We start from the raw sequence: 15,689 nt of genomic DNA, 5'->3' as shown, positions 1-15,689 counted from the left end.
CATTTTGTCCTGATTTCTGCATGCATATTTCTTCATAAAATAAATGGTCTAACATTTAACCAGGCCCTTCTGGAAGGCTTCCAAGTCACTCAGCCCTCCTCAGTGTGGTGGGACAGCAAGTTCCTGGTCCGTCCTGTTTCTGTCTGTTCCGTGGGGGAGCAGTGTGCAAATGTCCACCTTGGTGGGGATTGTGTGGAAGGATTGCAGGGCCGCTGGCCCAGCATCTCTACCTCAATGCATTTGTTTTGAAATCACCCACACCACTCCCTTCAAGTGGCTGTTCTAAGAATGTGTCTTTAAGTCCCCAGTGAAAGATTCACAGCCTCCCCAAGGAATTTGCGAGAATTGAAATCAGAGGCTAAGAGCTCTTTGGAAATGGATCAGATAATCTTTTACAACTCCCCAGGCTTCTCACTGTACACAGACAAAAAATAATATTTATTGAGCACCTTCTCCCCCAGGTGCCTTTCTCTTTATGAAAGCAGTTTTTAGATTTTTCCTCTTTGTCTCTCTTATTTGGAACAAACGTTTATTAAGTGCCTATTATGTGCCACACACTGTTCCAGATTCACTCAAGAGTGCTGTTTGAGTCAAACTGTCCAAATCCAAAACTATACTTCCTGGTTCATAGTGTATGTTTTTGTCTAACTTTTGCACAGGTGCTGACAAGGTATGTAATTGCAAATATTTTTTTTCCTGTCCTTCCTAAACTGCTGTCTGTAGTCCTTTCCACCACTCTGGGGGGCTTCTCTGTTTCTTCCATCACTTCCTAACCTTCTCCCTCCCTTTACCCTCCTTTCAGTGATTGTTCAAGGCTGTCAATTCCTGTTTCTTTGTGTCCCCCTCAAATGCCCCTTCCTTTCAATTCACTGTTGATGTGAATTCCTCATTTCCAGAACCACTGTCTTCCCATTGCAGCCTCACCTTCACTCTGTGCCTCTTTCTTAGCAGACAGCTCTAACTGACATTTCAAAGTGAGATGGAACTGCTGTGGGACAGTGAGCAACTGTTAATCCTCTCTGGGCTTCAGTTCCTGTCTGGATAGACAATCGCTTAGTGTTGTTGGGATGCTCATGTAAGCAAATGCTGGTAAAAGGAAGGGAGAGACAGGTTAGCACAGTGGTTAAATCTGTGAGCTTCAGAACTAGAACATTCAGGTTTGAATACATCACTTTCTACCTGGGGGACTTTAGGCAAGTTACTAACCGCTTCTGTGCCTCCATTTCTCATCTGTAAAGTAGATAGCAATAATAGTCACCTAATAGGGTTGTTCTGAGACTCACACATAGTGAATGTCCAGTATTAGCTATTGTTAGCAATGCTAGTTTACTAATAGTCATGCCAGAAAAATGATAGAGAGTTGCTTCTCTATAATTCTTGCTACCTGGGCCAATCATTTAACTTCTAAGATCTTATTTAACTTTTCATTATCTCAAAGTTGAATTTAGAGACTTTTTGAAGGTTACATGCCTCACTTGTTTTAAAATATTTATGCAACACATAGGTATTGAGGTTTTTTAATATTTTTAATTGTAGATGGACACAATAACTTAATTTTATTTATTTACTTATTTATTTTTATGGTGCTGAGAATTGAACCCAGTGCCTCACACATGGTAGGCAAGCGTCCTACAACTGAGCCACAACCCCATCCCTATCTACTGAGTTTTAACCATGTTCAAGAGCCTCTGCCATGCTCTGAAGCAAACAAGAAAGTAAGACAGAAAGATGCTCCTATTATTAAGGGATATTAGGAAGTGAGGGCACACATGGAAGTAGGTGAGGTTTGAAAGACAGTATCTAAAGTCAGTTTACCACAGTAGGATGAAGCATTGGGCACCATCCAGACCAGCCGTCTCATTTTAAAGATGAATTAAGATTTAAAAGAGACCTTGGTAAAGGTCACATAGCTCATTATTTGGCATCATAACCCACGCAGCCATAAGTCATTGTGGTGAAGTGAGCCATTTAATCTTCAGGAACCGATGGTGGGGAGGAGCATATTTGTCAGAACCTACTAGACTAGAGCCTGTGTGGGAAACTTCAGAGGGGCAAAGAGGAGGTAGGTGCCACTGCGAGGTAGGTGCCACTGCTGTAGCTTCAAGACATGATAAGCATTGCACTCAAGTGTTGATGATAATGTCACACTCTTAAACACTCTTTTGGGAGCAGAGTCCTATCAAGTAGTACGAGGGGAGCAATAGCAGGGATTTACAGCAAAATCATCAGAGTTTAAGACCTACTTTAGCACCAGTGGAGTCCTCAAGAATGCAACTAAGGTCTCAAGCACAATTCCTATCATGCTGACTGGATCAACACGGTGGAGTTGGGAAACAACTATAGCTAACTGTGCCCGTAATTGTCCAGGGCCCAGAAAACAAAAGGCAATAGAGAAATTATTCATTCTAGATTCTGCTCTCTGGTAGGATAGTTTAGTTTGCTTCAGGATTGGAATATAATGAAACCTATAAATAGAGGGTTTATAACTAACTGAACACAAAATTGACTTATCACCCAAATCAGAATGCCTTTGAGAGTGCAAGGCCGATAATTAATAATTGTGTTGGGATAATATGGCACTCTTGTTGGGGTATGTGGAAACACTACTGGGCCTGGGAACAACTCATCACTATGCAATACATGGTTACTCTATCTCTGAATGTCTGATTTTCCTGCTTTGGCTTGGGAACAACATGCCACCTTTGCTAGAATGCTTGGTTGCTTTATCTTGGCTTAGACCTGGGGAAGACCACCACTGGCAGATGATTAATGAGGTCTATAACCCAGGTTCCCACTTCCAAGTTCAAGGATTTCCTATGTGAGAATATGGGGACATTAATAGAATAGATACTTAAGCAATAAAAGGGTTCCAAAAACAAATACATTTGGAAAGTTGGGTGTAAAATATTTGTGTGCGTGTGTGTGTGTTTATTTATTTTCCCACTAAAGGACTTTTTTTTAGAGCATTCAATATGTGAATATATAATATGATTTCTATAGAAAGCTATAGTGTAGAATGTCGCCCAGACTTACCTACGTCCAGATTTCCTCTGGGGCCGTTACCTCTCCCACTGCCTTCAATTTGGCAGGTGCCTGTGCCATGATTTTTCCCTGTTGGAGTGAGGGCTCTGTTCCATTATCTTCAGGTGGGTCAGTCCCGTGAGCTCTATTGAAGTATTATATTATGATGTGCAGTGCAGGTAAGTTTCAGGGAAGCAGAAGAGGAATCAGGGCAGAAGGTACTAAAACTCTAGGACAGTGTGAGGTGCATGGTACACGTGTAGGGAACTCGTGAGTTGCACGTAATTTTCCAGGGCCCAGAAAAACACACACACAGGGCAGAGTGGTGATGGGAAGTGTTACTGAAATCTGGAGATGAATGAAAGGTCTGCTTTCTCTTTAAAGAGAAATTGGCCTGCTCATCCCCCTAAATTCTATCCTCCACCCCACTCCAGAAACCTGGCAAGTCAAATTCTACTCCTCCCAGGAAGGAGATCAGATATTACTCTAGAGAGATTAAACCAGAATAACTGCTCACAGATGCTGGCATTTGAAAGCTTCCTGAAGTCCTACTTAGATTGGTCATCTACTTAGATTTTTAGTGCGTTGCTATGACATTTGAATGGACAGATTTCTGGTTTGGGCTAGGAGAGTGTAATAATTTTCAGGCTTACTCACATGCATTCACAACTAGAAAACTAGTCAAAGTGTATTTCAGATGTTGCATAACTGACAGCACAAAGCTGAGATCCTTGGAGAATGGAAATACACAAGGACAATGACTTTCTACCTGTGAGCATTATTCAAAACCCAGCACAGGGAAATAGAATCCAGACAGAGTGAAACAGTCTCATTGGAGGGATCATTCAGAGATTGGAGTCCAGGCTGGCTGATGTTGGTGGGATTTGCAGGGTAGGTTGATAGAGAGGAGGGAGGTCTGCAGAATAGGAGCTCTAGAAATCTGCATGAGAGTCCTTTGAGACTTTGGCCCAATATTTAAACAATCATAGTGAGTGCAATTCTGCGATGTCCAGCAGAGAATAGCTACCAAGATGCTTGAAGTGAATAAAAATTTTAAAGTACTTGATAATATAGTACTTGGGAAAGTTCAAGTGATGATCAATTAGGGTGCAGAGACCTCATTCAACATCACAGCATTGAGTTGAGACCACAGAAAGGCCATATTTTTAGTGGCAAGGAAATACAGACAACTGAGCTAGATCACAAATAGGATAGGAAAGGAAGGATGCAGGTAGGTATTATGGTCAGGCAGCAGCTTCCTCATGCCCAAGCTTGCTATCATTGGTGGTGGAGAGAGTTTTCTTGAGTTAAAAATATTTTGAATAAAGCTGTGGTCTTTTAGTGTGTTATTGATTGGACAAGATCAAGTCTCCAAGGGTCACTTGTCCATTCTTCCGGTGACTACAGAATAGCTGTTAGACAGCTATAATGTTTGGCTGGTTAAATCACCATCATTTTTTTAAAAGTATTTATGTTTCAAAATTCATTTGTGTTCTTTAATGCTTTTTTCTCTCTGGAAGATTTTTATTTCCTTAAAATTGAAGAATTTTTCTCTTATGAAATTCCTTAGTACTTTATCATATTCATCTTGTGGAATTTGTCTTCTTATATGTTTAAAATGCATTTATTCATTTAACTATCTTACCTGCCAACTAGACACTAGTCTGAGGTTGAGGTTCATGTAGAATTCTTCCTTGATCTCTCTTTGGTAAATGAATGGATGAAGACATATATTTGTACTGGACACCGATAAAAAATAAAGCCATGTTGCTTAATTTAATCCCTAATTTTTGTTTAAGGAGAGTCTTCTAGAAAATTCATGCAATCCAGTGAAGTAACAAAATTTACCTTTTCTTTATAATGTGTGTACCTCTTTAGAAACTAACTTGAAAATACTTTTCATTCCCTAATCAATTTTGCTTCTCCTGTTACTGAAATCCAGAAACAATTTTTTCCTCTTAAATTTTATTTACTTTTCTTTTATTTCTTTTCATTTCCTTTTGGTTTTTCTTCGCTTCCACCACCCCACTTCTTTTTCTTTTTCCTCTCCCTTTATCCTTCTCGCTTTCATTCAGTTGTGTATCTTTAAGGTTTTTTGTGCCTCAGACAGGGGTGCTATGGAAAGCAGAGCTGAGCTAGTCTTTAGATCAGGGAAACAAGCTATGGGGACTTGACAGTTTCCCAACTGACTCCAAGGAACCTTACTGAGTTCCTCATGCCTGTATTTTCTCTGTGAAATGGGGGTCCTAATATATGACAATTTTGTACTGCAGGGGGAGAATGGTCGAGAAGGGTGGTGACATTTCACATCTGAAAGGGCCTTACCTACCTCCTTAGGATAATTAGGCAGGCAGCAGAGACAATGGGACACACAGTAAATGGGACTGCTGGTACTTGGCTTCTGATTCTAGCACTGTCCCTGTCTGTGACTGTGTCAACTCACTTCACTTTTAGATTGATTGGTACTATCCGATGGCCAGCTTTTGGAGTAGAAAGGCAGAACATACCAACCTGTTATAGCTGGAGGAATCTAAGTCCATCTAGAGGCATTATGATATAGTAATTATGAATGTGGGCTCTAGGATAAGCCTAGATTTATTTGAGGCTCATTATTCTATTTGTTATGTAATTTTGGGCAATTTTTTTTTAATTTCCCTGTATCTGTTAATTCTATCTCATAGTGTAGTAGCAATTAAATAACGAATAGAGAGACTTAGCATAGTGTCTCATCCATAGGTAATTCTCAGAATGTGCCAGACATCATTGTTTGTTAAGTCCTTAATGATGATTCTACAATTGAGAAAGATCATAAATTTGTAAGTGCTCTGCACATTGTTATACAAGGTTACGGTCGTCATAATTTATGTCCAAGTTTTTCCTGGTGGTGTCGTAACCAGTGCTTGTTGTGTGAAAGCGGTTTTGCCACTTGCTTGAATCTAAGACCTTGCCCTTTTTAAAAAAAGAAAGAGGACATTCAGGTAATATTTAATATGAATATTGTCTTTAATTCAGCTGACCGAGTTAACTGTGTCTCTCTGTGTATTGACTGAATTCATGACATCAGCCTGTTCCTATCATATGTTCATAGTGAATGAGACTGTGGTTTCAATAGTCATTCATCATATTTTGGCAAAAGAGTCCTTATCATTTCTGGTTACTATTATGTCACTGAATAATTACATCACTATACAGGAGTTGAATCATCATAGGTAAACTATGCTTAATATTTACCTTAAAGTCACACTTACGACCTCAGTGGAAAACAGTGAGTTTTATGAGCTCTATGAAAATGACCTTATTAATGACAGGAAGTGGGCAGTCCCCCAGGGACATGACATGACAATTTCCTTCTAAAGTACAGCTTCATAAATTGAAGCCATCTTGGTCTAGATAAATACTGTGTGGAATGTTCTCAGTGAAACCTGATACTATGCAGAAATACATGAGCTCATTTTTGGGTTTGACTGTGGGAGTATAATAAGCCTTTCAAAATATGAATTTTTAGCTATCTTGCAGATAGGAATGAATGCTATGAAAATTGCTTTGGATGTTAGAAAGGCCCCTATGAGGGTTCTTTGGATCCTACAGAGGAGATAAGGCTTGGGGAATGAAGAACCTGAAGTATTCAAATTAATTTATTGGTTGATTCATTGAATGACTGGGTAACAAATTTTTTTAATCTCACATCTTAATTCCCAGATCTGTGTCATAGAAGAATTATGTGTAAGACTTCATAACAGCTTGTGCAAACTATAATATGTGGATGTGTTACATTATCAGCACACTTAATTTTTCATGTGAGAGAAAAACTTTTTCACAGGTACATAGTCTAAGGTCATTGTAGTAAATCACAACTTCTGAGGCATGATAGAAAGTTTAACAGCTATGAGTAGGACCCTTCCCAGGTACAAAGGGTCTCAGATAGCAGTTGAGTGGGTTTCAGAAAGTAGATGTCTTTCTGTTTGGTGTGTGGTGGTGATATTATGGTGATGGTACATGTGCATGTGGATTTGTGTTGAAGGAATGATGTGAATTTTGTTAGTGTTTGGATATATGGTTCCTTACTAGACATTTTAATCTCTTCTTTTTTTGTCAAAAGTAATTAAATGTTAGTTTTGTACCTCATGTATGTAGCATGCCTATTTTCAAGAGGAAATAATCATAGTAGTCTTGACATACAAAAGACAGTAAATTTGGAGATTATCAGTGTCTTCTTAGTGGTTTCTCCTTAAATCTTGTTGTTTCAACCATAGATCTTCCTTTCCAAGGACCTTGCTGTGAGTACCACTGTGCTGAAGTGTGTTCTTTCTTTAAAAAGCTGTGGTAACTGCTTTTAAAATGTATAACTTTATGGAGAACTATAGGAAGGTTTGACAGATAGCTGCAGAGCAGCTGGAGACTGGTTGGTGAAGAAATTTGGGTAAGAGTAAAAAAGGAAGGACATTTCATTTTGGATGAAGGAGAATTTGGCTCTTCAAATATTGAAAGTGTTATGGAAACTGACTCCATCAAATTAAAAATCAGCTCAGAGAGAAAGAACTCCTGTCTCTTAGGAGATTACTTTAGAGGAGAAGAGAAGGAGAATCAGAAGAAGCAGGGGTGTTGAGTGGAATTAAAATTATTGAGCTGGTTTCTGATAATAGCTTTACTCAGAGATTATTTAAATGGTATTATCATTTCTATAAGTGTATGTTAACTTGTCATTGGCTCTATAAAATTGTTATTCCAGGCATAAGCTTTTCTGTATGATTTTTGTGTGTTCTGCTCCTTTTCCTACTGGTACATTCCAGCTCTGAGGTAATTACACTAATCTCAATGGAGGGTGCATGTGCCTTACTCCACTGAAGAATTATTTAGCTATAGTCCTTCTGATGTCTTCACAGATTACTTCCGCCAGTGGCAGGAGGATCAGTCAAGATCTCTTCTGGCCCTTTTGTTAATCTCAGCTAAAGTGGGCTGATGGTTGGTTTGTGCAGGGGTATTGAGGAATGTGTGACTCCAACAATAAATAAATTGATAACAATCAATAAATTTGGAGAACTTGGGTTTTCCCCAAGAACAAGTGACTCTCTGGTTACCTTTCTTTATGGAGCTAACACAAATGCAATTGAGAGGAAGAATTTGTGGATGAGGGAATCTTTTCCATAAAATATACTATAAAAGATTATTTCAGTTACATTAGAAAGAAGGAAATGGGTCCTTGCTAAGGGAGGAAGGAAAGAAATGTGTAGAAGTGGTCATTTAATGAGGAAATAAATTGGTCTTAAGAGTTCATATATATATATATTTTTTTTTAAAAAAAACAGGAATAACAACAAAAAACAAGAAAGGTATGCCTGGATCCTATAGGTTTTCTAAGAGAACATCTGGCCTTTTTAAGGTATGATGATCACTAAAGGGAGATGCAGAAAAAAAAAACAGAAGGAATCACTGTGATGTTTTCTTGCTTCCAGCTATAATGCTGGCAACTTCCTCAAATCAATGAGTATTTAACTAATTTTCCATACTCCTCTTTTTCACCTAAGAGAATGTGTGGCAACTCTCAGTTTTTCCATCTCCAGGATCTGGTCTCCTCTGTTTTGAGAACAAGGAAGTACTGTACTTGCCCAGGCTTTTGAAATTTGATGGTGCCCTGTGACTTGCTTAGAATGTGGATAGAAGCATTGCATCTCTGGGGCTTAAGCTCCTTTCATTTGCCAGGGTGACTAGCTCTGACTGTGGACTGAATATATGTCAACATATACATTCTGTTTCAGGGATTTGCACACATTTGTAGTGGGCATTGTGAGAATAAGAAACAAACTTGTGGATATTGTATGAAGAAAAATAAAATTTTTCCCTTGCCCCCACCCCCCATTATGGATCAGCATCCACTTATCAGAGAAAATATTTGACCTTTGGTTTTTTGGAGTCCAATTACTTTGCTTAGCATGATAACTAATTAGAACAAATAAAAATAAAATAAAATTTTGTTGCATTGTGCCATTGAAGATATGGGATTCTTTGTTACTACATACAATCTTGACAATAGTCAGTCTTGACCAGATACACATCTTTCACAAGTGGCTCTGTGGTCTTGAGGCTGACCCACTGTGTTCCGCATGGTGTCTTTAAATGTTTTTTTTTTTAATGAGTCCACATGGACATATAACCTGATTTACAATCTTGCTGGCAAATATGACAAGATAGACTATAAAACAGAACCATTAAGCAAAAATTATGGACTTATGTGGATTTAGTGGGGGGAAAAAAAAACGGCTGGATGTTTGATGACGTTTAGTTTGTTCCCATCCTTTGGATTCTCCCTCTGCTCCCCTTTCATTGGTGCTTTGGTCCCTATGCCCTGAAGATCCTCTGTGGACTTTTACAGTGCTGAGAAATTAATCACTTTTTTTGCAATGTTGTTGAAAGTGGGAGTTCATGGGGAGACATGGCTCTTTGTAGCATTTCTGCTCATGCTAAGTCTCTGTTTATTTCTTCCTAAGAAATACTTGTGAATGGGCTGGGGTTGTGGCTCAGTGGTACAGTGCTCACCTGGCATGTGTGAGGCACTGGGTTCGATCCTCAGTACCACATAGATTTAAATGAATGAAATAAAGGTGTTGTGTCCATCTATATCTTAACAAATTTTTAAAAAAGGAATACTTGTGAATATTATGCATCAAGAAAATTTGTTCAAATCAAGCTTGTGTCTATTTCTGTGGTCCACATTCATATCCATAGGGCTTTATAATCTATTTATAGATATTTTTCCATTACTCATGCTTTCTCATTTCTCTCTTTAAATTTTGCTGTTTAAAAATCTTTTTACTGGGGAGAGGAGAAGACAGGAGAAAAGAGAGGGCAGAAGGGTATAAAAAGGTCAATGAATCCTTCTAATTTGTACAATTAATATGTGTTAATAATTATGATAAAAATATTGTTATGGATACTTCAACCATAGGCAGAAATAACTCAAATGAGCTTAAAATGGTGAGGAGATTGAACAGGCTCACAGGACAGGAAAGCTCAGAGTCCTAGGAATGGTGTGGTGCGGCAGCTCAGGGCTCTACCCTGCCTTCTACAGTATCAGACTCAACCTGGGCATGTTTCTCTGTGCTCACAAGGTGGTTTGCCAGTAGCCCCCAGGGAAGCTTGCTTTCCTGTTCACATCATATAGGAATGAAAAGGTCTTTCAAGGCAGAGTCTCAGAAGGAGGAAGTTTCTTTCTTAGACTCCAACTTTCAAATGTCTCCTAGTGACACATAGGTCCAAATCAAGTTGACCACACTTCCCTATGCTCAGGGCAAGGGCTTTGATGATGGGTTTTGACTAATGAGTGGGCCTTAGAATAGAGCTAATCACACCTCAAACCTTTGGGTAAGAACCTGGGAGCAATGATGCCTGGGAAAATCTTGAGGCTATTGATGAGTGGGGAGCTGGAGAGAGGCAATTGGGAAGTGAGCTAATGCTTAGCACAATGGTCTAGCTTTTGTCTCTACACATCTACAAGAGGGCCTCTTCCTCTGGTCCTCCTCACTGCTCCTTTTTGAGAACTTAAGGCATGCCATTGTATGGAATTTTGATAGAGGTTAAAACAATGTTCCTGTAATTTATAAAGGAGTCAGCTAAGTGAAAAGGAAAGAATTTGGTAAACCTCTTGTAGAATTCATTGGGAGAGTTTGCTTTTAACAAACTACTATGGCTTAGATATGAGGTATCCCCCAAAAGCTCATGTGTGAGATAATGCAAGAACATTCAGAGGTGGCATGATTAGTTTGTGAGAATTATAACATAATCAATACTTAACTCACTGATATGAACTTGGTGGTAACTGTAGGTAGGTAAGGTGTGTCTAGAGCAGGTATGTCACTGGGGGTGTGTGTGCCTTTGGAGATTATATTTTGTCCCTGGGGAGCAGAGTACATTCTCTGCTTTCTGGTGACATGTCCTGAGCTTAGTTCCTCCACCACATCCTTCTGCCATGATGATCTGTTCTACCTCAGTCCAGGCCCAAAGCTGTGGAATCAGCCAAGCATGGTCTGAACCTCTGAAACTGTGAGCCAAAATACATCCTCCTCTGCATTGTTCTTGTTAAGTCTTTCAGGCACAGGAATGAAAAAAAATGGACTAAAACACAAACAAGCAACTAAGAAAGCATTATGAACACATAAAACACATTTTTCCAGAAACCTATAGGACCTCAAATTAGTTTTGTGTTTCTTTTGTAATATATGTCTTTCTTATTTGAAATGACAGTAGTTGTTTTTATGATATATCAGCTTCCAATAGGGTTCTATGCAAGATAACTCTTCTCTAATAATAAAGAAAAGAGCAATCTAAGGAAAGAAATGGCATGTTCTAGTGTTTGCCTCCCATAATGGTCTTCCCAAACACATCACAAATATTAATTAATCCTCTCAGCCTCTGTGTATAGTGAATGCCTGTTTATACAGGTTGCAGTAGACAAAGTCAACTGACCAAGGCTCATCAGTGGATTAATCTTAAAGACAAGGGCCTTGACTATTGGGGTTCACAGCTATAGTACCAGCCACCTGAAAACATTGCCATTTAGCTTTCTCCCTTCCCAGAGGGAAGAAACATGCACAGCCAAGCAGAAACTAATGTATTTTTTTCTGTTTTTGCCTGATACCCACTCACATAAGTTTGAAGGACATTACCTGATGAATTTACTAAGACATGGAACAAAGGGAACAATATGACCAGCAGAGGGGCATGGTTCTCCTGTGGCAGGAAAGTGAAATAATCATTTTAGATCTTTAGATATTATTTACAGGTACCTCAGAGTGTCCCAGAATGGTTATCTTCTAACAGGACATCCTACATTACTAATTGACTAATTGTATTATATTAGCCATTCTATGGGATTTTCAAAAACTTTTAAACAGATAATTGAAGGCTATGAAATTATGAGGGACTTAGATAAAGTAATGCATTCAAAATCCAAAATGGTAGAACTAGTCCAATCCTTTGAACTTTGAAGTATTATAACTTTTTAGAGGAATAAGATAAAACCCCTACCTTGTTGAATACAATTTTCAGTAGGAGGGATATAAAAACTTGATATACAAAGGGTTTCAGTGTGATAACAAAGGTATTTGTATTTCAATGTGGAAAATCAGTGAAGACGAAGAAATCATCCAACTGGAAAAATGACCTGGGACTTCCTTAAGTGTAGCATTGAAACTTGGATCTAAAAGGATTATTAGGATTTGGATGAGAGGAAATGAGGAACAAAGGTATTCTGGTAACTATAGAATCCTAGAGGTGGGAAAAGTAGTTCATATAGAAGTAATTATATTTACCATGGAGTGTAAGATTTGAAAGAAAGCAGTTAGGATGGGAGTCATTGGGAACAAAGGTAGGAAAAAACATCTTGTGTGGTCTTGAGTGCTAAACTCAGGAGTGTAGACTTGATCCATAAGGAAATGCAGGCCACATAGGGGCTTAATAAGTTTTGTAGCCATCACTCTGCCTCATAAAGTGTCCCTTTCAGCCCATAATAGAGTCAGAATACTAGTCTTATTGAATGGCAGCCCCAGGCCAGGCTAGTCCTTACACAGGTAGAGCTGTTCTCTTGCACTCAGGTGCAGGTACATGAAGGGCTCTGCTGCCAGTCACAGTGAGAATATCAGGAGACAGGGTCTTCTTCAAGTGTCGGGGACAGAGGGAGCATGAGTGTCTTGGAGGTTGCCGTGTGGAGGAATTCCTAGCAACTTTCTCAGTAAGGAACACCATAAGCACAAGGTGCTTGAGATTCCTGCTGAGATACCCAGAGAGACAGTGGAGTAGAGAGCTGAGAGCAGGCCGTCTGAGTCCTCCTTCCCAGGCTTGGGTTTCCTTTGCCTGTGAGATTATAGGCAAGGCTTCAGGAAAACCTCAGCCTGCCCCCATAAACAGAGAGAAATTGGACTTGTCCACATTTGCTGATGCAAATGCTGTAGGCAATTAGTCAATTAGTAATGTAGGATGTCCTGTTAGAAGATAACCATTCTGTGGTCAAGCGAGACTGAGAAATCCTGCGGACTCAGTTCCACTCTGCAAGTCACCATGGCCAATAACACATTAAAAGCTTGGAGAGTTCTCCAGGAAGGAAGGTAGTTTTACTCTATTCAACTAAGTCTTTCCCGTACTTATTTGATCATAAAGATTCTTACTGATTTTTCTTCTGTGCAACACTAATTGGCTTTCTGTTAAACACTGTGAGAAATTTTGGAATAGGTCCTTTGTAGGTGTCTTTCCACTTTCATGGTCTGCTTCCGAAAGTTTCTCCTCCTGTCTTGAATTTTAGAATTCCAAAAGAGGTTTATGCTCCAGCCCCATTGAGTGAATTTTCCTCCCTATATTCTAGTATTGACTTTCTCTCACAGTGGAGGCAAGGAGTTCTTTAAAAGTGTTTTTAAAAGAGCTTAGAGATACTCTGAGGAAGATGGTCCCTGGTGGTTTTGTCATATGACTTCATTAGACACCTTGTATGCTAAGGAGCTATCAACTTCAGCTTCCAGTTAGGAATCATCACTTTTCTAACTTACTCTATTAACCAGGAAAGAGCTGAGGGTTTTTTTTTTCCTCTCTCTCTTTTTTGCATCTGTATATAATATAATTTAACCTAGCAAAAAAGACACTGATTGTCTGTCCCACAGGACTTAATTAACTCCCAGCTTCATGGTGCTCCATGGAAATTATAAGAAAAGTAAAAGTTCGAGTGTTCCATACCTGTCCACTTCCACCTCTGGTGCATAATGAGATGTCAGGAACAGTGACACTGATGAGATGTGTAAAAGATGCTGATTGCAGGAGGCAGTGAGATGCTTGCTTAGCTCCTGAGAGCTCTGGCCAGGCTGGAAGAACCACAGATCCGGTGAGCAGTTTTCGCCTTCAGATTACAATTTCCAGCCTTCGCCCCAGTCACCTCTCTACCACCTGAGCAGTGGTTTTGTTAACCTTTAGCTCTGCCTTCTGCACCCTGGTCGGATGTGATGACAATTGTCACGGGGCAGATGCCATGTTTATTACACTGCCTGTAGCAAATCCAGACTGGTAGTGCAGTATTCTACCAGCCAGCCCTCAGGGGAGCCCATTAAGAAATTGCAAGGCTAATAAAAATCATGCTGGATGAAATTGCAATCCTCTGGTGCCACTCCGTGATGGGTTGACTCTGGTTTTACATTTTAATGGGGACAGGGACTGAAGGTTTGAACCAGGACCCTTGAATCAGTGGTACTGGAGGTTGTACCTTCTTAAACCAGAGCTGGAATGGGTAGCCAGAGAAAAGCTTGCTTCTCTCTTTGTGTGAGTTTTCTGCACATTTGAGATAGGAATTTATTAATATTTCTGATACGCTAATACTGTACTGCTCCTGGAAGAAAGCCTCATTCTGCCACAAATTCTGGGGCATGAAATTTGGGCCATAGTCAGACTCTCCCTGCTTCTCATTGAAGTCTTCAGTGCCCCATCCAAGGGGGGTCTTGAGAACACAAGACTCTTAGTAAAATTGCTCTCAAACTTTCCTGTACTGGTGGCTTTTTTTTTTTATTAGTTGCTCATGACAATACAATGATCTTGACATATCATACATTTGATTCAAATGGTGGCTTTTTAACAAAGACATTGTGTGGCAATAGGAAGAACTGTTCCAGCATTCAAAATCATCTTCACATCACACCCTATATCCAGAGGTCCCCAGGTCACAAGATAATTCTGCATCCTCTTGCTACATCTCTTCTGCACACATAACTCATAACTTGGATAAATCAATGGTGTTCAAACATTAAAATGAAACAACCAAATATATAATTGCTGTTTGGGGAAGACTGAGGAAAATAGAAGGAAAAACACAATAGGATATTCAATACCAGGTGTGATGCCAATGACAGAAGTATATTCTGCATTTTATTGTAAAAAGTACTGTTGCTACTAACCATAATAGAAAGAAGTAGTATTAATTGCATGCTGACCTCTTATCAGAATTGTGTGACGTGCTTTATTTGAGCTACTCAATCCTCAAAAGAAAGCTGTGAAATGATTACTCTTCCCATCTGCATTTTACAGACTGTTAACTGATCAGAGATGGTTGGGCATCTTGTTTCAGGACACACAGCTGCTAAGTATCAACCTGAGATTGAATAATTCTAGAGTCTGTACCACTACTGCTGATTTTCTTTAGAAAAAATAATTCAAAAAAGGAGAACGAAAACCCATTCTCTTTTTTAAACATCACCCAAGATAAATAAACAAAATTACAATACAAATTTGTGGAAGTAGAACACTGGGTAGTGGGAAAGTGTGAATATATTAAAATTTGCTTTCTGAATGCCAGTCACAGCTGTGAGCATGGGTCTGGTGTGCATCACTACAGTTCCTGCCAGCGCCTGCCTGTTTTGGGGCATTGTCCTCTCACTTGTTTTCTGGACTCTTCTAGTGAGAATTTCTGCCTCCTCTACCCTTCTGCTGTAACAGCTGTTTAAGTGGAAGTGTGTGTGAGTGTGTGTGTGTGTGTGTGTGTGAGAGAGAGAGAGAGAGAGAGAGAGAGAGAGAGAGTTGGTGGAGATATATAAAAAGTTCGAGTGTTCTGTACCTGCTGTATCTGTCCACTTCCACCTCTGGTGCATAATGAGATGTCAGAAATGAATATATATATATATATATATATATATATATATATATAT

At 39.4% G+C, this 15,689-nt stretch overlaps 1 protein-coding gene across 1 annotated transcript in view; it reads left to right on the top strand.

The window, feature by feature from the left end:
- The window catches only part of Pkhd1 (PKHD1 ciliary IPT domain containing fibrocystin/polyductin), a 427,258-nt gene that overhangs the window by 79,087 nt on the left and 332,482 nt on the right, over positions 1 to 15,689 (top strand). The gene's annotated exons all lie outside the window — the stretch shown is intronic.

The sequence above is a fragment of the Marmota marmota genome, unplaced genomic scaffold (assembly GCF_001458135.2).
Source record: "Marmota marmota marmota unplaced genomic scaffold, marMar, whole genome shotgun sequence".
In the NCBI taxonomy this organism is placed as follows: Eukaryota; Metazoa; Chordata; class Mammalia; order Rodentia; family Sciuridae; genus Marmota; species Marmota marmota.
This window is presented reverse-complemented; position numbering and strand designations above follow the sequence as displayed.